This window comes from Hemiscyllium ocellatum, chromosome 19 (assembly GCF_020745735.1).
Source record: "Hemiscyllium ocellatum isolate sHemOce1 chromosome 19, sHemOce1.pat.X.cur, whole genome shotgun sequence".
NCBI classification, from domain to species: domain Eukaryota; kingdom Metazoa; phylum Chordata; class Chondrichthyes; order Orectolobiformes; family Hemiscylliidae; genus Hemiscyllium; species Hemiscyllium ocellatum.
The window spans coordinates 25631046-25654173 of NC_083419.1; positions in this window are offsets into that span (position 1 = coordinate 25631046).

Below are 23128 nucleotides of genomic sequence, written 5' to 3' on the forward strand. Positions count from 1 at the left end.
GCTGCAACAAGGACACTGTGCTCTCAGGGATACATACCCAACACATGGGCTGGATCAGCCTGCATCTCTGATCACTATCACAGCACTCACTCACGTTGAGCATACGTGGATGCTCACGGTATCCCTGCCTTGCCTTCACTTCTTGCAAATTTCCTCTCCAGCCAGCGATTCCAAGCTCATATTACTTCTGCCTTACCTTGTCATTTTGTACAGATGAAAAGGAGGGAAGCTTGTTTTAGTTGTCAACAGGTCTCAGTCAAGTCAAGTCAAGGGTCAGGAGTCCTACACAGTAATTTAACGATAGCCTCCAGTACCCTTCCAGGACTTTTAGCAGTCAGTCAACCTGTTGGGACAGGCAGAATCAGGATCCAGTCCACATAAAGTGTGACGAGGTAAATGCCTGGCAGCCTACCACTTATCAGATCTTTTGTGAACTGTACTCCTCAAAGAATGAGAGAGACGCAGTTATTATGAGCAATTAAAGTTTGTGGCATAGCTGTTACCTTCTGAGCAACTTGAGAGGTTTTTAGATTAGATTACTTACAGTGTAGAAACAAGCCCTTCGGCCCAACAAGTCCACACCGACCCGCCGAAGCACAACCCACCCATACCCCTACATTTACCCCTTACCTAACACTACGGGCAATTTAGCATGGCCAATTCACCTGACCCGCACATCTTTGGACTGTGGGAGGAAACCGGAGCACCCGGAGGAAACCCACACAGACACGGGGAGAATGTGCAAACTCCACACAGTCAGTCGCCTGAGTCGGGAATTGAACCCAGGTCTCAGGTGCTGTGAGGCAGCAGTGCTAACCACTGTGCCACTGTGCCGTCAGGTGTCCTGACTGAGTAGGCAGCACCCAGAGGGCATGTGGGTTACTGATGTCGGAGGTTGGAATGGGTGACAGTGAGTGAAAGAAGATGTTGCATACAAAAATGAGAAGGGTAGAGCATGAGACTTGGTGGGGTAGGTACAGTGGCAGAGATAGAGTGAGTCTGAGGTATCAGAGAGAAGATGGTAGCATTTTGCTGGCGAATTAGAGAAGGTCTTTTTCTGCATTACTATGTATTCCTGCAAACGGCTGAGAGTGCTTAGGTTAAAGTGGCAGCCTTGGACCAGGCTGGCATGGTCTGGTGTCCAGGCCTCCACTGGTGGTCCTTGGGGAAGAACAGGATCTGACTCTGCAGGTTCAACACCTGGCAAGCAGCACCTCCCAGGTCCCTGTCTGCAAAGCAGGATCCCAATTCCCCCATGTCTATCATGTCTAGGGCATCTCTGGACTGATAGTGCTTGTCTAAGTGCAAGAAAAGCTTTTAAGGATGGCATAATCGCAAGAAATGTCAGTGAATTTCAGGATATTCAATGAATGGTGAGCTCTATTTGGTAGACTGGGAAGTCAATCAGACAAGAGGAACATCATAAAGGTATGGTGTGTAGTTAATGAGGTGAGTTTATACAGCAAGAAAACTTGTTCGGTCGCATGGCAGAAATGTCCCAGAAAACTCAATCTAACTCAGACTTAGCTAAAAAAAACTGTAAGATTCAGTCCATTGTTTTACTAAGAAGGGCTTTTCAAGTGTAATTGTTAAAGAAATACTTTAAGATCCTATGATGTCCTACCTTTTTAAAAAAAAGTCATAATCTCTGATTTCCAATTTATTTATGATGTTGCAATTAACAGCAGAAATCAATAATTTTGAAAAATATTTTTAAAGTTTAATAATTGCTGCATTATAAAGTTTAAGCTTTTTGTCAGGGTGGGTCACACAGCTGCATGTTCAGTTATATGCAACTTAGAAAGTTTTTGCTTCACTTGTTTACTGACCGGGTTGAAAAATAAATAATACAGTATCATCCAATAATTCAGGCTGAATATGATGAGAATCTAGTGCCACCTGCAGGTGAAAAGGTTACATTGTTTTGAATAGCACTCATTTCTGATTCAAAGTTAAAAATCGCAAAGCACCAGGTTATAGTCCAACAGGTTCATTTGGAAGCATGAGTTTTCAAAGTGCTGCTCCTTCATCATGTGGTTATCCATCCCAGCCTTTGTACACTGGCACCTCCAATTCATTTCTGATTCAGTCTCACTCCACAGCCTAAATATGTAATCTAGGCTACAACTTCAGTATGTACTCTCTTGCTGAAGATACTGTCTTCTAATTTGGACAAAGTTCCATCCTTTAACTTCAAGACATTAAACTTGAGGCCCAAATATCTGCCCCTTCAGTGACATAAGTAATTTCATGGTACTATTTATCTCATCCAATTCCCTGTCTGACAATTAATCAGGAACACTGAAACTGATGATTAAGATATTCATAGCTGTTTGGGAAATCTTTCTCTGTTGAATTTGGCTGCCATGCTTCATATTAGGGTACTCAATGCACCATAAATCCACCTAATGTACCGTAAATGCTTTGGCATATCTTGAAAGCATGAAAAGTTGTGTAAAGTTTGTTCTTTGTTGCTCAGCTCACTTGAATTGGACATATTCAATTGTGAAATGATTTTTTTAAAATTGTAATACCATGTACAAGTTTAGTCTGGATTGCACATGGTCTACTTATCAAGGCTGAACACAACAAAGACATGGTTAAGGCTTTCAGGTGTCATGAGTAAAAGTTAGAGAAGGAGGATGAAACTCCCGCCTGCACAGCTTCTTCACATGAAGGATGTAGGTGTGGGAAATTGGAGGGAATCCAGACAAGCAGTGATGAGGAAATTCAAACAGAAAGGAGAGAGAACTTCAGACAAAGAGGCAAAGAGAAAGAGCTTCAGATTGGCCGAGGAAGGATTTACAGATTAGTAATACACACAAAAGTATGGATAGGTAAATAAATGCAAACATAAGGCATTAAAAAAAAGCAAACCACAATCATAAAATAATTTGTGCCAATAAATAGATGGTTAAATGTTTTAACTATGCAGATTAGTTTCAATCTTTTGTTTCACAGGTGGATTTGTTATGCATTACTTGTGAACTTTTTCAAACTCGGCATCATATTTGACTCCACACAGATCCTCCATGTCTTTTCCATTACCAAGACCTTTTACTTTCAGCTTTGTACCATCCTCCATCTTCAACCTCCACTCATGACAGCTTGAAAGCCTTAATTATGTCTTTGTTGTGTTCAGCCTTGATAAGCAAAATGCTATCCTAGTAGACCTGGTGCAATCCAGATTAAACTTCAGTTCATCCAAAACTCTCCTGCCCATGCCATTACTTGCATCATGTCATTCGATGAACTCACTCCACTCTAACACTATAACCTATGATAGTCCTCTAGTTGCCTGAGATCTTGCTGTCTTCTTATTCTGTCTTGTTTTCATCGTTCCATCACTTGCAACCTTGCCTTCAACTGCTGATGTTCTGAAATTCTTTGCTTCTCTAGATCACTCTCTCCTTTAAGCCATTCCCTAAAACCTATCGCATTTAATCAACATTTTGGCCTCCTCTCCCAATACTTCTTCATGTAGCTTGCCATCATATTTTGTCAGATAATATTCCTGTGAGCCACTGTTAGACATTTTACTTTTCTGATGGGACTGTACCAAGGCATTACTCAGCTTAAGATTACACCCAGAATGCAAAAAATGCATGTGGATTTGGATCAGTTTCTGGAAGACTTTTTTTCTGTCTTTTTTTTTAAAAAATCATTCATGAGATATGGACATCACTGGCTAGGTAAGCATTTATTGCACATCCCTGGGGAAGATGGGGGTGAGCTGTTTTCTTGAACTGCTGCAGTATTTAGGGTAAAGGAATCCGAATTGAACTCTACCAGCCAAATTAAGTTTGTGACTACAAAAAAAGATCAGAGGTTAGGAATCTTGTGGTGAGCAATGCACAGGGAATACCCACAGTGCTGTTAAGAAGCAAGTTCAAGGATTTGACCCAGTGACAGTGAAGGAATGATCCTATACTTCCAAGTCTGGATGGGTGTAACTTGATGGGAACTTGCATTGGGTAGTGTTCTCATGCATTTGCTACCTTCTGTGTCTGGGTGGCAAAGGTCAAAAGTTTAGAAAGTGCCACTGAGGGAAATTTAAGAAGTTACCACAGTGTGTCTTATAGATGGCATGCATTGCTGTCACTGTTAATCAGTTGCAGCAGGAGTGAATGTTGAATTTGGTGGGTGGAGTGTCAGTCAAGTGGGTTGCTTTGTCCTGGATGGTGTCAAGCATTTTGAATATTGCTGAAGCTTCAGCCATCCTGGCAAGTAGAGAATATTCCACCATACCCCTGACTTGTGCCTTGAGGATGGTAGAAAGACATAGGGGAGGCTGGAAGTGAGTTACTCACTTTTCTTTTGATCTTTTCTTGTAGTCACAGAATTAATTTGGTGGTAGAGTTTAATTTCTGGCCAATGGTAATTCCCAAGTTGTTGGTAGTGCAAGAATCAGTATTGCCATTGAACACCAAGGAGCAATGTTAGATGCTTTCTTGTTATCAATTGTCGTTACCTGAATATAGAGCCTTGGGAGGAGACAATGATTGTTTAACATGAAAAATAATATTAAACAACTTAAGTTCATTATCATTTTACAACAACCTTTCCTTACCTCCAGTACAGTATTTATCTTTTTAATATACTGACAATTACTTGATCTATCACATTTTTCCAATTTATTGAATTAATTAAACATAATAACAAAGTAAACTGCTTAACAATGAACAGTACATTAATTCTAATCTGGTAGCACAGATGGGTATCTTGTGATGACTTCTTTTCTGTTATCTATGATTACTTGATAAATTGTCACAATCTTTTCTGATATCTGGCATTTTATGTAACATTTCTGTGACACCCCACAATGGGATCTTAGTTACCCACATAGGTATTCAAAGAGTGCAGTGAGCCTAGACCTTGATGCCTAATGAAACACTGCCAAGGAGAAAGACAGTTAAGAGAAATGTACAAAGTGCCAGCTGCACAAGATAGACATGAAAGGACACCAGCAAATGATGATGGTGTGACAAAACACCAAGACAATAACCAGCACATTGACAACATGTCTGCAAACAATGACTAGCCAAGGACAGTAACCACAACTCCAGAAAGTTATATCAAAACAAGATCGGAAAAAGTTGTCATACCACCAAAATGATAGGTGAACTCTTAAACTTCTAATCACTTCATTTTTCTATCTTTATCACTGAACAACTCCTTTTACTAATACTCAGTGTGTTGTAAAGACTTCTTCTTCAACTTTTTTTAAAATTGTAGACTAAAACGAGAAAATCACTTTTAAAAACAAGGATGGCTGGAGGATTTTTGCAAGCAAGTAGTCTGACTGACACTCATTGCAAGCATCATTTATACAGCTGCTTGTGAACTAGTAATTGAGAGCAGTTTATAGACAAGCTGGTTTCAAGGGGTTGTGGAGGAATAGAGGTTTGGTTGTTAACAAGAAGCTGATCGGTTTATGGACTAGTGACCAGTTATTGATGATAAAAGCCTCCTGCCTGCCAGCATTCATGTGATTACTTCTCAGGTAACTGAACACTTGGAGCTGTGAAGAAGAGGCTATGATTGTTAATTTGATTAATGTAGTCTATGTAAATTTTAAAATCACCCATGATTGTTTTCATATTTTTCCTACAAGCCCCAAGTGTTTCCTGGTTTATACTGTGCCCCACTGCAGAGCTACTGTTTGGGAACTTATAAATTACTCCCACCAGAGATTACTTTCCTTGCTATTTCTTACTTCTACCCAGACTGATTCTATGCCTTGATCTTCAGAGCCTATTATAATTTCTCACTACAGCACTGATCTCATCCTTTACAAACAAAGCTACACCGCCTTGTTTTCTTTACTGTCTATCCTTCCAAAACACAGAGTACCTTTCAATATTCAATTCCAAAACCTGGTTTCCTGTAACAATGTCTTGATAATCACTACCAAATCATACCCATTTATCTCTATTTGCACTGTTAATTCATTAATTTTATTCCAAATGCTTCACGCATTCAGTTACAAACTTTAAGTTTATTCAAATTTTTCTCCTTTTGTACAACTCCTTGCTGTAATATTGAAGTCCAGATCATGCATGACCTAATGAAATTGAACTTGGTTAAGTGGCTGAATGGCTTACTCTGTTCCTAGAAAGGTTGTCTCAATGCCATCACTCAACTCACATTGGCAGCATCTTGTTGTACTCTTGAGTTGCAATAAGGAAAATTACAATGGAAATTCATAATTATGATGGTATTGTTTTACATTCAGACTCTATTTGCCTCTGCCATGATAATACCCACAATGAAATAATGTTTTGATTTCCTGTTCACAGAACTGACATTCTCGCCTGTACTAAGCAGAAAACTTGACTGGAAAAGAAAACAAAGAAAGCCAAAACAAATTTAACTTAATTAAGTCAACAATCCTGAAGCTATTTTTAGGTGATGTTAACAATTCTATTCTTACAAACTTTAGGAAACTTCTCCTTTCTTTTTTTATAACCATGGCGTGGAAAATATGACCACAAATGCCTCAGGCTGTCATTAATAACACAAGCTGGAGAATTAAATTCCTTCCTGAACATTGTATCTTCTTTATGAACATGCATTTTCAAGAATCTGTGACAAATCCAGTCAGAATACTCAGCTTCAACAAATACTGGTACAATTTCAATCATGATTCAAGCAAAATACTTGCTAAAAGATATAAAATATGCATTTTGCATCTTCATTCTCACAGGTTCTTTCACTATTTACTAGTTAGTTACTATTCAAACCTGTTAGGCCTATCTTGTTTCGTTGCCTCACTTTCAGAATGGCTTTGCTCTTGAAGCATAATAAATATGCAAGAATGTGTGACTAATATAGCATGCAATCTTGCTGATTTTGAAAGTATTTTCTGAGCTAGGTTAAAGTACCCCTAACACTGCACAGCTGTAAAATTTGTGAGGCACTGTAAACAGTGCCAACATGAAGAATTTGTTTTTGTTCGAAAGTCTGTCTACTGTTTTCAATAGGAGTATTAGATTTTTTTATTGTTTATTTCTCAGTATAATAGCCACTACTAAAATCAGTGATGGCTGTGTTTTTAATTTAGTGGGGAAATTTTCAGTCTTTACTGTTTAGATGTTAATCATGGTCTTGGCAAAGAACAAACACAAAGGTTTGATGGGAAAGACTTCACACAAAAATAAAGGCTGTCAGATTTTCTTCCATTGAATAAAATAGGTGGGAAACTGCTGAGGGGGGTGGAGGGTGGTAGAGTTATGTTCCAGCTATGTGTCCATCACTTACCCCAAATCCATGGATTTTAGAGCAATGGTGAGAAAATAAACCATGGGATTACTTTTGGATTAGGCGTAGAGAGCAGCACAAAATGATTTTTGCCTTGGTGAAAAGCATAAATAATCATAGTTTACCTTGCTCTGTCTGGTGAAAGCTGTGATATTTCACTTGTGGCACTGCAAACATATTGACTTTTTGATAGACACCTACCATGATTGTGTGGGCAGAAAGTAGGAAGCATGAAGAAATTGTGCGTTGTTAAAGTACTTGGTGTTGGCCATTTGCTATATCTAAAAGGCAACATGCTCAACACTAAGTCAAGCTATGTGCCATTAAAACATAATTATACCTGTCAGTTCAGAAATATGAATACTTATAAAACTTCACTGATATAGAGAGAGTCATTCTGCAAAGAAAGAGGCCCTTTGGCAACTATGTCAACTGGCAAGCACCAAACTACTTTAATCCCATTAAACCTCCTATGCCCTGCTATTTTAAGTACTCATCCAGATGTATCTTAAAAATTGTGAGTATACTTGCCTCCACCATCCTCTCAGGTAGTACATTCAGTATTTCTACCACCCTCTAGGTGAGAAACGTTTCTTCATATCTCTTCTAAATCATTTGCTCCTCACCTTAAACTTATACCCTCATGTCTTAGGCATGTCTATCATTGGGAATAGATTCTCATTATCTACTCTGTCTATGCTTCATAATGTTGTATGCCTTAATTATATTTCCCCCTCCTGTGCTCCAATGAAATGAATTTAGCCTATCGAGTCTCTTCTCACAACTGAGTCATTCCATCCCAGGCAATATCCTGGTAAATCTCCTCTGCACTGACTCCAGTGTAATTATGTCATTCCAATACTGTGGTAACCAGATTTGCACGCAATATTCCACCTATGGCCTAACCAATTTTATAAAGTAGTTACAAGACTTTGTTTCACCTACACTCTACACTCCAGCTAATGAAGGCAAGTATCCCGTATGCCTCCTTCACCATCCTGTCGGCCTGTGCTAACATCTTCAAAAGCCCACAGATTTGTACACCAAGGTCGTTTTGTTCCTCAACAATCCCTAGAGACCTACTCTTCACTGGGTACGTCCTTCCCTTATTAGACTTGCTAAAATGCATCACCTCACATTTATTGGGATTAAAGTCCACCATTGCCCTGCCCAAATTACCAGTTGACTGCAGCCTGAGACCATTCTCTTCATTATCAACACCATCAATTTTTGTATCATCTGCAAATGTACCAGTTACATTTTCTACATTCACATCCAAATTGTTAATGTATCTAACAAACAGCAAGGGACCTGGACTGAACCCTGTGGTAAGTTGCTGGTCCCAGGCTTCCAATTACAAAACAACCCTCCAACATCACCCTTTGCTTCCTATTTTTAAGCCAATTTTAGATCCAGTTTGCCAACTTGCTTTGAATCCCATAGATTCTGACCTTTTGGGCCAGCCTTCCATATGAGACCTTGTCAAAGGCCTTACTGAAGTCCATGAAAAACACATCAACTGCATTACCCTCATCAATATATCGATTAACCTTTTCAAAAAGCTCAATTAAATAAGTAAGAGAGGATCTCCCTCTCACAAATCCATGCTGACTATCTCTGATCAATCATTACCTTTCCAAGTATAGTAGGTTCTGATATAATGCGATAGTTCTGTGCGATCTCGTATTATATGAAAATCGCACAATAGCCACACCATTTAAAATACTGGGGCCAGAATCGTGTTATAGCCAATACAGGTAAGGAAAGTTTGCATTCTACAAATAACAGTCTAAAAATCTTCAATCGCGTTAAAGCCAATTCGCATTGAAGAAACATGCATTATAGCAGAACTGACTGTATCGATGAATCCTGCCCATCAGATTTATTTCCAATTATTTCCCAACAATTAATTTCAGACTAAATAGTATGTAATTACCTGGCCTACCCTTGCTGCCCTTCTTGAACAAAGATACCACGTTAGGTATCCTCCAAAAAATCTGGAACTTCACTTGTGGTCAATGGAGTATCTGGGGCCAGGGCCCCAGCAATCTCCTCCCTTGCCTTCCAAAGCAGCCTGGCATACACCTCATCAGATCCTGGGGATTTATGCACTTGTATGTCTGCTGAAACATCTAAGACACCGCTTTCACATTGTCTTCCAGCTCAATAAAGTTTTTGTTTTTGTTTTGGTTTTGATTACCCTGAGTAATCCTCCTGATATCCTCTGGCGGGAGGCTGGGGCACTGTGTGTCTCCATCTCAGATGGTGGAGTTAGTGCAGGACGAGTGCAGCATGACCGTCTCCAGCTCAGATGTGGCGGACAATGGAAGTGGTGGTGCCAGTGGTGGCAGGAAAGGAGCACATTGTCAGGACCCTGGGGATGATGTCAAACGTTGAGGAGCCGAGAGGGTGAAATCTTTGGAAAGGATGAAACTGTTTCATCTTCAGTAACAACAATTAATAATCATTTATTCAGAAGTTTACCAATTGTACAATTTATTCAGTAATTTATTCTGCAATCCAAGATGGCACCAAAATGTGACAATATTATATACATTTCACTGTACCTAGGCATAAGTGACAATATTAAATATATTTCAATCTGAATGAATTAGGTCTCGCAGTGCCCATCTACAATAGGACTATTTACATACTGGCGCAAAAGGCTCCCCTAGATTCACTCTAAAAATTACACCCCTCCTAATCCTTTCACATTCAGGCAATCCCAGTTAACCTTAACAAAGTTGAAGTATCCCGCAATATAAACCTGTTCCTCTCAGACTTCTCTGTGATTTGAAGAAAGAACAAAGATCTAAGTTACCACACAGGAACAGGCCCTTCGGCCCTCCAAGCCTGTGCCGATCCAGCTCTTCTACCTAATCCTGGCACCTATTTTCTAAGGATCTGTATCCCTCTGCTCCCTGCTCATTCATGTATTTGTCTAGATAAATCTTAAATGACGCTGTCGTGCCTGTCTCTACCACCTCCACTGGCAATGTGTTCCAGATACCCACTACCATCTGTGTAAAGAACTTTTCCACACATATTGAATTTTTCCCCTCTCATCTTGAACTTGTCATCCCAACTAATTGAGGCCCCCAATCTGGGAAAAAGCTTCTTACTATCCACCTTGTCTATGCCTCTCATGATTTTGTAGACTGCAATCAGGTCTGCCCTCAATCTCCATATTTCTAATGAAAATAATCCTAATCTACATAACCTCCCTTCATAGCTAGTGCCCTCCATACTAGAAAATATCCTGTGAACCTGCTCTGCTCCCTCACCAAAGCATCCACATCCTTTTAGTAACTATACGCAGTAGTACAAATGTGGACGAACCAAAGCCTTATACAACTAAACATGACCTGCCAACTCTTACACTCAATACCCCCTCCGATGAAGTAAAGCATGCTGTATGCCTTCTTGACCACTCTGTCAACCTGTGTTGCCACCTTCAGGGTACAATAGACCTGAACACCTTAATCTTTCAATTGGATCTTCCGAAATACATCACCTCGCGTTTGCCCTGATTGAACTCCATCTACCATTTATCCACCCAACTCTCCAATCAATCTATATTCTGCTGTATCCTTTGACAGTCCCCCTCATGATCTACTATACCACCAATCTTATTATCATCTGCAAACTTGCTAATCAGACCACCCCATACCTTCCTCCAGATCATTTATGTATATCACAAACAACTGTGGTTATACGAAGTTAAAAATCATACAAGACCAGGTTATAGTCCAACAGCTTTAATTGGAAGCACTAGCTTTCAGAGCACCGCTCCTTCATCAGGTGGGTGTGGAGGACACAATTGTAAGCAAAAGCAAAGCAGAATTTATAGCAAAAGTTTAAGGTGTGATGTAACTGAAGTTATACATTGAAAAATACCTTGATTGTTTGTTGAGTCTTTCATCTGTTTGAATATCATGATAGTTTCACTTCTTTCATTTGTAAATCACAAAACTTTTTTTAAAAAAATTACATTCTCAGGTGAACTGTAACAATTGGTGTCAGCCAGATAATATGCTGAAGGTGTTAGCCCCTGTGTTCTCTGTCTGTGCCATAATGTTTAGACTGATTCTAATCTAAAAAGTGAGTTAACAGAGTCTTTCATGAATTCATGCAGTTTTTGAGCAAAGTAAAATGTAACTCTGCAAGTACAAATTCACCTCACAAGCATATATGTATATGTGTGCATGTGGGTTTTTGTGTGTGTGTGTCTGTCTGGGGTGGGCAATTGTGAGTGTGAGAGAGAGTGTATATGTGTGTGTATGTGAGTGTAGAGTGTCTAAGTCTGTGAGGGGATGCATGGGGAAGTGTGTGTGTGTCTGTAGGGGTGTGTGTGAGTATGTGTTATAGGAGTGCCTGTGTGTGTGTATGTGTGTCTGTGTGTTTTGTATAGTGCAATGGTGGTCATCTGTAGTGTGACATGAACCCAAGGTCCCAATTGAGGCCCTCCCTATGGGTACAGAACTTAGCTATCAGCCTCTGCCCGGCCACTTTTCGCGGTTGCCTATCCCAAAGTCCGCCTTGGAGGATGGTTACCTGAAAGTCCAAGGTCGAATGTCCTGGACTGCTGAAGTGTTCCCCAACTGGGAGGGAGCACTCCTGTCTGTTGATTGTTGTGCAGTGCCCATTCATCAGTTGCTGTAGCCTTTGCTCAGTTTCCCCAATGTACCATGCCTCAGGGCATCCTTGCCTGTGGCGTAAAAGATAGACAACGTTGGCTGAGTCACATGAGTACCTGCCATATACATGTGAGAGGTGTCCCCCCATGTAATGGTGGTATCCATGTCCACACCCTGACACATCTTGCAGCGCCTACCATGACAGGGTTGTATGAAAGCCGGGCAGCTTGCTACGAACAATAATCTGTTTGAGGTTTGGCGGTTGTTTAAAGGCGAGCAGTGGAGATGTGGGGAAGGTCTTGGCGAGGTGTTCACCCTCATTGACAATGTGTTGCAGGTCACAAAGAACATGGCGTAGTTTTTCAGCTCCTAGGAAGTACTGGACAACAAAGGGCACCCTATCGGTTGCAGCACATGTCTGTCTCCTGAGGAGGTCATTATGGTTCCTCGCTGTGGCACATTGGAACTGGCGATCGATGATTTGAGCATCGTACCCTGTTCTTATGAGGGCATCCCTGAGTACTTCCAGGTGCCTGTCATGTTCCTCCTCATCTGAGCAGATCCGGTGTATGTGTAGGGCTTGTCCATAGGGATGGCTGTTTTAATTTGTTTCGGGTGGAAGCTGGAGAAGTGTAGCATTGTGAGGTTGTCTGTGGGTTTGCGGTAGAGTGTGGTGCTGAGGTGTCCATACTTGATGGAGTTGCTTGTGTCCAAGAATGACACAGGTAGTCGAGAGTAGTCCATGGTGAGTTTGATGGTGGGATGAAACTTGTTGATGTCACTGTGTAGTTTTATCAGTGACTCCTCGCCATGGGTCCAGAGGAAGAAAATATCCTCAATATACCTGGTGTATAATGTTGGTTGGAGGTCCTACATAGAGAAGAAGTCTTGTTCAAACCTGTGCATGAAAATGTTGGCATATTGGGGTGCAGATTTGTTCACTATGGCTGTTTGATGTGCCTGGATGAAGAACTGGTTGTCAAAGATGAAGATGTTGTGATCGAGGATAAAGCGGATGAGTCGTAAGACACTGCTTGGAGATTGTTGGTGTTGAGTACTGAGGCTGTTGCCACGATGCCGTCATTGTGGGGGATGCTGGTGTAGAGTGCTGAGCTTCTATAAGAAATCTGTAGTGTCGTGTTGTAGGGTGAATTTGTACTTGCATTGCACTTTGCTCAAAATCTGCATGAATTCATGTAAGACTCTGTTAACTCACTTTTTGGATTAGAATCAGTCTAAACATTATGACACAGACAGAAAACACAGGAGGCTAACACCTTCAACATATTATCTGGCTAACATCAATTGTTACAGTTCACCTGAGAATGTAATTTTTTTTTAAAGTTTTGTGATTTACAAACGAAAGAAGTGAAACTATCATGGTATTCGAACAGATGAAAGACTCAACAAACAATCAAGGTATTTTTCAATGTATAATTTCAGTTACATCACACTGTAAACTTTTGCTATAAATTCTGTGTCTTACAATTGTGTACTCCATAACCACCTGATGAAGGAGCAGTGCTCCGAAAGCTAGTGCTTCCAATTAAACCTGTTGGACTATAACCTTGTCTTGTATGATTTTTAACTTTGTACACACCAGTCCAACACCAGTATCTCCAAACTGTGGTAGTAGCATGGATCCCTATGGAACACCTCTGGTCATAGTTCTCCATTTTGAGAAACTCCCTTTCATTATTACTCTCTGACTCTCGTTACCCAGCCAGTTCTCTATCCATCTAGCAAGTACACCCTGGATCCCATGCAACTTCACCTTCTCCATCAGCCTACTATGGGGAATCTTATCAAACACCTTACTGAAGTCCATGTATATGATATCTACAGCACTTCTGTCATCAATCAACTTTGTCACTTCCTCAAAGAATTTTATTAAGTTGGTAAGACATGACTTTCCCTGCACAAAATCATTTTGCCTATCACTGATAAGCCCTTTTTCTTCCAAATGGAAACAGATCCTATTCTTCTGTATCCTTTCAGCAGCTTCCCTACCACTAATGTCAGGTTCACCAGTCTGTAATTACCTGGATTAGCCCGGCGACCCTTCTTAAACAAGAGGATAACATTAGCAATTCTCCAATCCTCAGGGACCTCACCCGTCTTCATGGATGTTGCAAAGATATCTGTTAAGACCCCCACTATTTCCTCTCTCGCTTCCCTTAGTAACCTGAGATTGATTGACCTGGGGACATGTCCACCTTAATTCCTTTTAGAATATCAAACACTTCCTTCCTCCTTGTGCTGATTTGATCTAGAGTAATCAAACATCTATCCCTAACCTCAACATCCGTCATGTCCCTCTCTTCGGTGAATACCAATGCAAAGTACTCGTTAAGAATCTCACCCATTTTCTCTAACTCCACACACAACTTTCCTCCTTTGTCCTTGAGCAGGCCAACCCTTTCTCTAGCTACCCTCTTGTTTCTTATTTATGAATAAAAAGTGTTGGGAATGGGTGGCACAGTGGATCAGTGGTGAGCACTGCTGCCTCACAGCACCAGGGTCCCAGATTTGATTCCAGCCTCGGGTGACTGTCTGTGTGGAATATGCACATTCTCCCCCTGTGTGTGTGGGTTTCCTCCGGTTTCCTCCCACAGTCCAAAGATGTGCAGATCTGGTGAATTGGCCATGCTAAATTGCCCATAGTGCTAGGTGCATTAGTCAGAGGGAAGTGGGTCTGGGTGGGTTACTCTTTGGAGAGTCGGTGTGTGCTGGTTGGGCTGAAGGGCCTGTTTCCACACTGTAGGGAATCTAATCTAATTTTCTTTAACTCTGTTTGCCCCCTTGATTCCTTGTTTCAGATTGGTCCTAATTTCCCGATATTTTTCCAGAGCTTCATTTGTTTTCAGTCACCTAGACCTTATGTATATTCCTTTTTCCTCTTAGCTAGTCTCACATTTTCACCTGTGATCTATGGTTCCCTAATCTTGCCATTTCTATTGCTCATTTTTGCAAAGGCATCTCTGTCCTGCACTCTAATCAACCTCTCTTTAAAAGTCTTCCACACATCAAATGTGGATTTATCTTCAAACAGCTACTTCCAATCCATATTTCACAGCTCCTGCCGAATTTTGGTATAGTTGGCCTTCCCCAGTTTCACACTCTTCCTTAAAGACCACTTGCATCCTTGTCCATGTGCATTCGAAAACTTACAAAATTGTGATCATTATTCCCAAAGTAATCCCATACTGAAACTTCAACCACCTGGCCAGATTCATTCCCCAACACTAGGTCCAGTATAGCCCCTTCCTGAGTTGGACTGTTTACATACTGCTCTAGAAAACTCTCCTTGATGCTCCTTACAAATTCTACTCCATCTAGACCTCTAAAACCAAGTGCCTACATTACCACACCTTCCTCTAACAGTTGGGAGGCCTGTATTATAATCCCAGAAAAGTAATTGCCCCTTCTTTATTTATAAGTTCTACTCAGATGGCTTCACTTGAAGACCATTTTTCGACATCCACTCTGATTACTGCAGTGATGGTTTCCTTTATCAATAATGCAATGCGCCACCTCCATTATATCTCACCCTATCATATCTGAAACCTCTATATCTTGGAATATTCAGCCGCCAGCCCTGTCATTCCTTTAAACACATCCCTGTGATTACAACAATATCAAATACCCACATGCTGATCAATGCTCAAAGTTCATCCACTTTACCAGTCAAGCTCCTTTCATCAAAATAGATATAATTTAGCTTTCTAGACCTTCTATATGTCTTATCCTGCCCAGGTCTTCTCCACGTACTGGGCTGTCTTCGCATTCCCTTCATATCTAATTGGCCCTTGCTCCTGACTTTATGCTAGTCTGTGCCCCATCACTGCCAATTCAGTTTAAAACCTCCCCAATTGGCACAAGCAAGTCTCCCAGCAAGATCAGGTGCAACTGATCCAGCTTGTATACTGACTCCAGAAGTTGTCCCAATAATCCAAAGATCTAAAAACCTCCCGCCTACACCATCTCTTTAGTCACGTATTCATCTGACCTATCTTCCTGCTTTGATAGTTGCAGTGGAATTAATGCAGAGATTACAACCTTAGTGGTCTTCCTCTTTAGTCTGCTTGCTAACTCTCTCAATTCCTGCTAAGTACTTCATTTATTTTTTACCCATGTCATTGGTACTGACATGTATCATGACAGCTGGCTGTTCAATCAGAATGCTGTGCAGATATTCTGAGATATCCCTGAACTTGCCACAAGGAGGCAATAAACATTTGAGAGTCTTGTTTACTGTCACAGAATGGCCTGTTAGTTTCCCTTATAATTGAACCCCCAATCACGAAAGCTCTCCCAGTCTTTCTCCTCCCCTGCTGTGCAGTGGAGCCAACTATGGTACAACAAACTTGGCTATTGCTATTTTCACCTGAGAATGCCCCACACATCCCCAAAAAATGTTATTCTAAAATGGTGTATCTGTTTGAGAGAGGCATGACCACAATGGGCTCTTACTCTGACTGCACATACTTCCTTGTGGTCCAACTTCTCTGTCATGTGTAGTCCTTATTTGTGGTATGGCCAGCTCCTAAACATGCTTTCCATGACATTCCCAACATCACAGGTGCTCCATACTGAGACCAGCTGCAGTTCCAGCTACACCATGCAGTCAATCAGGAGTTTTAGCTGAGCACACTTTCTGCATGCATGGTCACCATGGATATTGGTCATGTTCCTGACTTCCCACATATTGCGGGAGGAGTGTTTCATTGGCCAGTGTGTTCCTGCCAACTACAAACAATAAAGTAGGAAACAATCACTTAACCTTATCCATTACGTACCAAAATCAGACTTCTCTCTCTTCCACTGTCTCTGTCTATCTATTCCTAACAAAGTACAAAATACAAAAGTAAAGACATTGCTCTGTCCCCCTCTCTGTGATACTCACTCAGACTCTAAAGCTAGTTCATAAATAGCTGAAAATGTGTTGCTGATTAAAGCACAGCAGGTTAGGCAGCATCCAAGGAACAGGAAATTCGACGTTTCGGGCATAAGCCCTTCATCAGGAATGAGGAGAGGGTGCCAGGCAGGCTAAGCTAAAAGGTAGGGAGGAGGGACTTGGGGGAGGGGCGATGGAGATGTGATAGGTGGAAGGAGGTCAAGGTGAGGGTGATAGGCCGGAGTGGGGTGGGGGCGGAGAGGTCAGGAAGAAGATTTCAGGTTAGGAGGGCGGTGCTGAGTTGAGGGAACCGACTGAGACAAGGTGGGGGGAGGGGAAATGAGGAAACTGGAGAAATCTGAGTTCATTCCTTGTGGTTGGAGGGTTCCCAGGCGGAAGATGTTCTGCCGGTGGAGGAGTCCAAGGACCTGCATGTCCTCGGTGGAGTGGGAGGGAGAGTTAAAGTGTTGAGCCACGGGGTGGTTGGGTTGGTTGGTCCAGGCGTCCCAGAGGTGTTCTCTGAAGCGTTCTGCAAGTAAGCGGCCCGTCTCCCCAATATAGAGGAGGCCACATCGGGTGCAGCGGATGCAATAGATGATGTGTGTGGAGGTACAGGTGAACTTGTGGCAGATATGGAAGGATCCCTTGGGGCCTTGGAGGGAAGTGAGGGAGGAGGTGTGGGTGCAAGTTTTACATTTCCTGCGGTTGCAGGGGAAGGTGCTGGGAGTGGAGGTTGGGTTGGTGGGGGGTGTGGACCTGACGAGGGAGTCACGAAGGGAGTGGTCTTTGCGGAACGCTGATAGGGGAGGGGATGGAAATATATCCCTGGTGATGGGGTCCGTTTGGAGGTGGCGGAAATGACGGCGGATGAAATGTTGTATACGGAGGTTGGTGGGGTGGTAGGTGAGAACCAGTGGGGTTCTGTCTTGGTGGCGGTTGGAGGAGCGGGGGTCAAGGGCGGAGGAGCGGGAAGTGGAGGAGATGCGGTTGAGGGCATCATCAATCACGTCTGGGGGGAATCTGCGGTCCTCGAAGAAGGAGGCCATCTGGGCTGTGCGATGTTGGAACTGGTCCTCCTGGGAGCAGATGCGGCGGAGACGAAGGAAATGGGAATATGGGATGGAGTTTTTACAGGGGGCAGGGTGGGAGGAGGTGTAGTCCAGGTAGCTGTGGGAGTCAGTCGGTTTATAGTAGATGTCTGTGTTGAGTCGGTCGCCCGAGATAGAAATGGAAAGGTCTAGGAAGGGGAGGGAGGAGTCTGAGACAGTCCAGGTGAATTTGAGGTCGGGATGGAAGGTGTTAGTAAAGTTGATGAACTGTTCAACCTCCTCGTGGGAGCACGAGGCAGCGCCGATACAGTCATCGATGTAACGGAGGAAAAGGTGGGGGGTGGTGCCAGTGTAGTTGCGAAAGATGGACTGTTCCACATATCCTACGAAGAGACAGGCATAGCTGGGGCCCATGCGGGTGCCCATGGCAACTCCTTTAGTTTGGAGGAAGTGGGAGGATTGAAAAGAGAAGTTATTCAGGGTGAGGACCAGTTCAGTCAGTCGAAGGAGGGTGTCAGTGGAAGGGTACTGGTTGGTGCGGCGGGAAAGGAAGAAGCGGAGGGCTTTGAGTCCTTCGTGATGGTGGATGGAGGTGTACAGGGACTGGATGTCCATCGTGAAAATAAGGCGTTGGGGACCGGCACACTGTCCTCATTCCTGATGAAGGGCTTATGCCCGAAACGTCGAATCTCCTGTTCCTTGGATGCTGCCTAACCTGCTGTGCTTTAACCAGCAACACATTTTCAGCTGTGATCTCCAGCATCTGCAGACCTCATTTTTTACCCTAGTTCATAAATAGCCAATCCTCTTGCCCTATGTAACATTTGAATCCTGACAGCACGTCAAGAGTTTTGCCTCCAGTTTCAGTGAAAGCTAAACCCTCTCCCTCTCCCTCTCCCTCTCCCTCTCCGACTGAACTCGATCCTCTCCCTCTCCCTCTCTGACTGAGCTTAATCCTCTCCCTCTCCCTCTCTGACTGAACTCGATCCTCTCCCTCTCCCTCTCCCTCTCTGACTGAACTCGATCCTCTCCCTCTCCCTCTCCATCTCTGACTGAGCTCAATCCTCTCCCTCTCCCTCTCCGTCACTGACTGAGCTCAATCCTCTCCCTCTCCCTCTCCGTCACTGACTGAGCTCAATCCTCTCCCTCTCCCTGTCCCTCTCTGACTGAGCTTAATCCCCTCCTTCTGACTCTCTGAATAAGCTTCATCTTCTCTCTCCCTCTCGAACTGAGCTTGGTCCTACTCCCTCTCCTTCTCGCTGTTCAACTGAGCTCGATCTGCTCTCTCCCTCTCTGACTGAGCTAGATACTTTCCTTCTCACTCTCTGACTGAACTCAAACCACTCCCTCTCCAATTGAGCTCGATTCTCTCCCTCTCTCTCTCTGACGGAGCTCGATCCTCTCCCTCTCCCTCTCTGACTGAGCTCGATCGTCTCCCTCTCCCTCTCTGACGGAGCTCGATCCTCTCCCTCTCCCTCTCTGACTGAGCTCGATCTTCTCCCTCTCCCTCCCTGACTGAGCTCGATCCTTTCCCTCTCCCTCTCCCTCTCTGACTGAGCTCGATCCTCTCCCTCTCCCTCTCTGACTGAGCTCGATCCTCTCCCTCTCCCTCCCTGACGGAGCTCGATCCTCTCCCTCTCCCTCTCCCTCTCTGATGGAGCTCGATCCTCTCCCTCTCACTCTCTGATGGAGCTCAATCCTCTCCCTCTCCCTCCCTGACGAAGCTCGATCCTCTCCCTCTCCCTCTCTGACGGAGCTCGATCCTCTCCCTCTCCCTCTCTGACGGAGCTCGATCCTCTCCCTCTCCCTCTCTGATTGAGCTCGATCCTCTTCCTCTCCCTCTCTGACAGAGCTCAATCCTCTCCCTCTCCCTCTCTGACGGAGCTCGATCCTCTCCCTCTCACTCTCTGACGGAGCTCGATCCTCTCCCTCTCCCTCTCTGACGGAGCTCGATCCTCTTCCTCTCACTCTCTGACAGAGCTCAATCCTCTCCCTCTCCCTGTCCCTCTCTGACTGAGCTCAATCCTCTCCTTCTCACTCTCTGACTAAGCTTCATCTTCTCTCTCACTCTCTCGAACTGAGCTTGATCCTACTCCCCCTCCTCCTCGCTGTTCAACTGAGCTCGATCTGCTCTCTCCCTCTCTGACTGAGCTCGATCCTCTCCCTCTCTGACTGAGCTAGATCTTTTCCTTCTCACTCTCTGACTGAACTCAAGCCTCTCCTTCTCCAAGTGAGCTCTATCTTTTCCCTCTCACTCTCTGACTGAACTCGATCCTCACCCTCTCGCTGTCTGGCTAAGCTTGATCTTCTCCCTCTCCCTCTCTGGCTGAGCTCGATCTGCTCCCTCTCGCTTTCCGTCTCTTTCTCGTTCTCCGATGCAGCTCGATCTTCTCCTTCTCCCTCTCTGACTGAACTCGATCTGCTTCCTCTCACTCTCTGACTGAGCATGATCCTCTCCTTCTCTGACTGAGCTCGTTCCACTCTTTCTCCCACTCTGACTGAGCTTGAGCCTCTCCCGTACCTTCTCCCTCTCTGACTGAACTCGACCCTCTGCCTCTCGTTCTCCCTCTCCGACTGAGCTCAATACTCTGCCTCTCATCTCACTCTCCAACTGAGTTTGATCCTCTTCTTCTCTCTCTCCATCTGAGCTTAATCTGCTCCTTCCCCCTCTCTAACTGAGCTCAATCTCTCCCTCTTCTTCTTGTTCTCCAACTCAGCTCAATCCTCTCCTTCTCCCTCTCCAACTGAGCTTGATCCACTCCCTCTCCATCTTGTTGAAGAAGGGTGGTAAGGACAAGCCAGGGAACTGTAGACCAGTGAGCCTGATGTCAGTTGTGGGCAAGTTGTTGGAGGGAGTCCTGAGGGATAGGATATAAATGTATTTGGAAAGGCAAACACTGAGTAGGAATAGTCAACATGGCTTTGTGTGTGGAAAATCATGTCTCACGAACTTGATTGAGCTTTTATTGAAGAAATGACAAAGTGGATTGACGAGGGCAGAGTGGTGGACGTGATCTATATGGGCTTCACTAAAGTGTTCAACCAGGTTTCCCATGAAAGATTGGTTAGCAAGGTTAAATATTATGAAATACCAGGAGAACTAACCATTTGGATACAGAACTGGCTCAGGGATAGAAGACAGAGGGTAATAGTGGAGGGTTGTTTTTCAGAATGGAGGCCTGTGACCAGTTGAGTGCCACAGGGATCGGTGCTGGGTCCACTACTTTTCGCCATTTATATAAATGATTAAGATGTGAGCATAAGAGGTACAGTTAGTAAGTTTGCAGATGACACCAAAATTGGAGGTGTATTGGACAGCGAAGGAGGTTACCTCAGATTACAATGGGATCTTGATCAGATGGGCCAATGAGCTAAGAAGTGGCAGATAGAGCTTAATTCAGATAAATGCAAAGTGCTGCATTTTTGGGAAAGCAAATATTAGCAAAACATATATACTTAATGGTAAGGTCCTAGGGAGTGTTACTGAACAAAAAGACCTTGGAGTGCAGGTTCATAGCTCCTTGAAAGTGGAGTCACAGATAGATAGGATAGTGAAGAAGGCGTTTGGTATGCTTTCCTTTATTGGTCAGAGTATTGAGTACAGGAGTTGGGAGGTCATGTTGCAGCTGTACAGGACATTGTTTAGGCCACTTTTGGAATATTGCGTGCAATTCTGGTCTCCTTCCTATTGGAAAGAAGTGTTCAGAAAAGATTTACAAGGATGTTGCCAGGGTTGGAAGATTTGAGCTATAAGGAGAGGTTGAATAGGTTGGGGCTGTTTTCCCTGGAGCATCAGAGGCTGAAGGGTGACCTTATTGAGGTTTTTAAAATCATGAAGGGCAGGGATAGGATAAATAGACAAAGTCTTTTCCCTTGGGTGGGGGAGTCCAGAACGAGAGAGCATAGGTTTAGGGTGAGAGCGTAAAGATATTAAAAAGACCTAAGGGGCAACTTTTTCACGCAGAGGGTGGTACATATATGGAATAAGCTGCCAGAAGAAGTGGTGGAGGCTGGTACAATTGCAACATTTAAAAGGCATCTGGATGGTTATATGAACAGGAAGGGCTTGGAGGGATATGGGCCGGGTGCGGGCAGGTGGGTCTAAGATTGGGTTGGGATATCTGGTCGGCATGGACGAGTTGTACCGAAGGGTCTGTTTCTGTGCTGTACATCTCTATGACTCTAGCTCTGACTGAGCTTGAAATTTCTCTCTCCCTCTCTGACTGAGCTCGATCCTCTCCCTCTCCTTCTCTTAACCGTTCATGTTTTCACGATCTTATACCCCCAAAGCATCGGATTATGTCATTGGTTTTTAATATTGTCAATATACTAAATTCCAACTTGATTGGAGTTTGTTTTTTTTTGTTTGGCATATAATTTAAACTGATTGGCCTAATTCAAATTTGTTTTTGTCTGCAGACAACCAACTACACAAGCTGCTGGACCAAAATATTAACTTGTATCTTGTTCAGAACACTTGGTGCTGTCAGGTAGTTCTGCTAGCTTTTAACTTTCTTAAAGGTACCAACGCCCACATCCTCACAGCAGACTGAGCTCGGTCTGCCTCCTCCCACTCTCTGACTGAGCACGGTCCTATCCTTCTCCCTCTCTGATTGAACTTGATCCTGTCCCTCTCTGACTGAGCTCAAGCTGCTTCTTCTCCTGCTCCAACTGGGTTCGATCTGCTTCCCTCCCACTGCTACTCTGAGTCAGCTCTTACTGTATTGATCTTCAGTAAGAATGTTGCTAGAGGAGCGACAAAAACTAGGGTTAAACTTTTGTCATGTCTTTGTACAATTTTTGTGGCAAATTAAAATCCACCGTAAATTTTCTTCCACACTATTGTCCCAAAATTAGGTGATGTGTTACGTTGTTTTGAAAGACCCCTTTATGCATATCCATAATGCTATTATGTATTTTGTATTGCTGAGATTCCATCCTCTCTAATTAGGACCATTCTTCCTACAGCAATACCTAATGGCTGATTGCTAAATCAGGTTATTTTCCACCAAGCCATTTTTATGCAACTCTGCATTAAAAGCTGCAAGAATTCATCCCTTAATCCTAATCCAGGATACTCGGGTTTCAGTCCACCTGCTCCTGAGGTGATTAATAACATCTCCAAACAGGCTGATGAGAAAATATCTACTCTGACCATGTCGTGTGTTAAACCCTAGGAGCAGTCTCAAAATATTATATAAACTTCTGCAATTGTTCTCATGCATTTTCCTGCCTGTGGTCTAGCTCAGTTTTATCCATGACGAGGATTAAACGCGATAGAATTA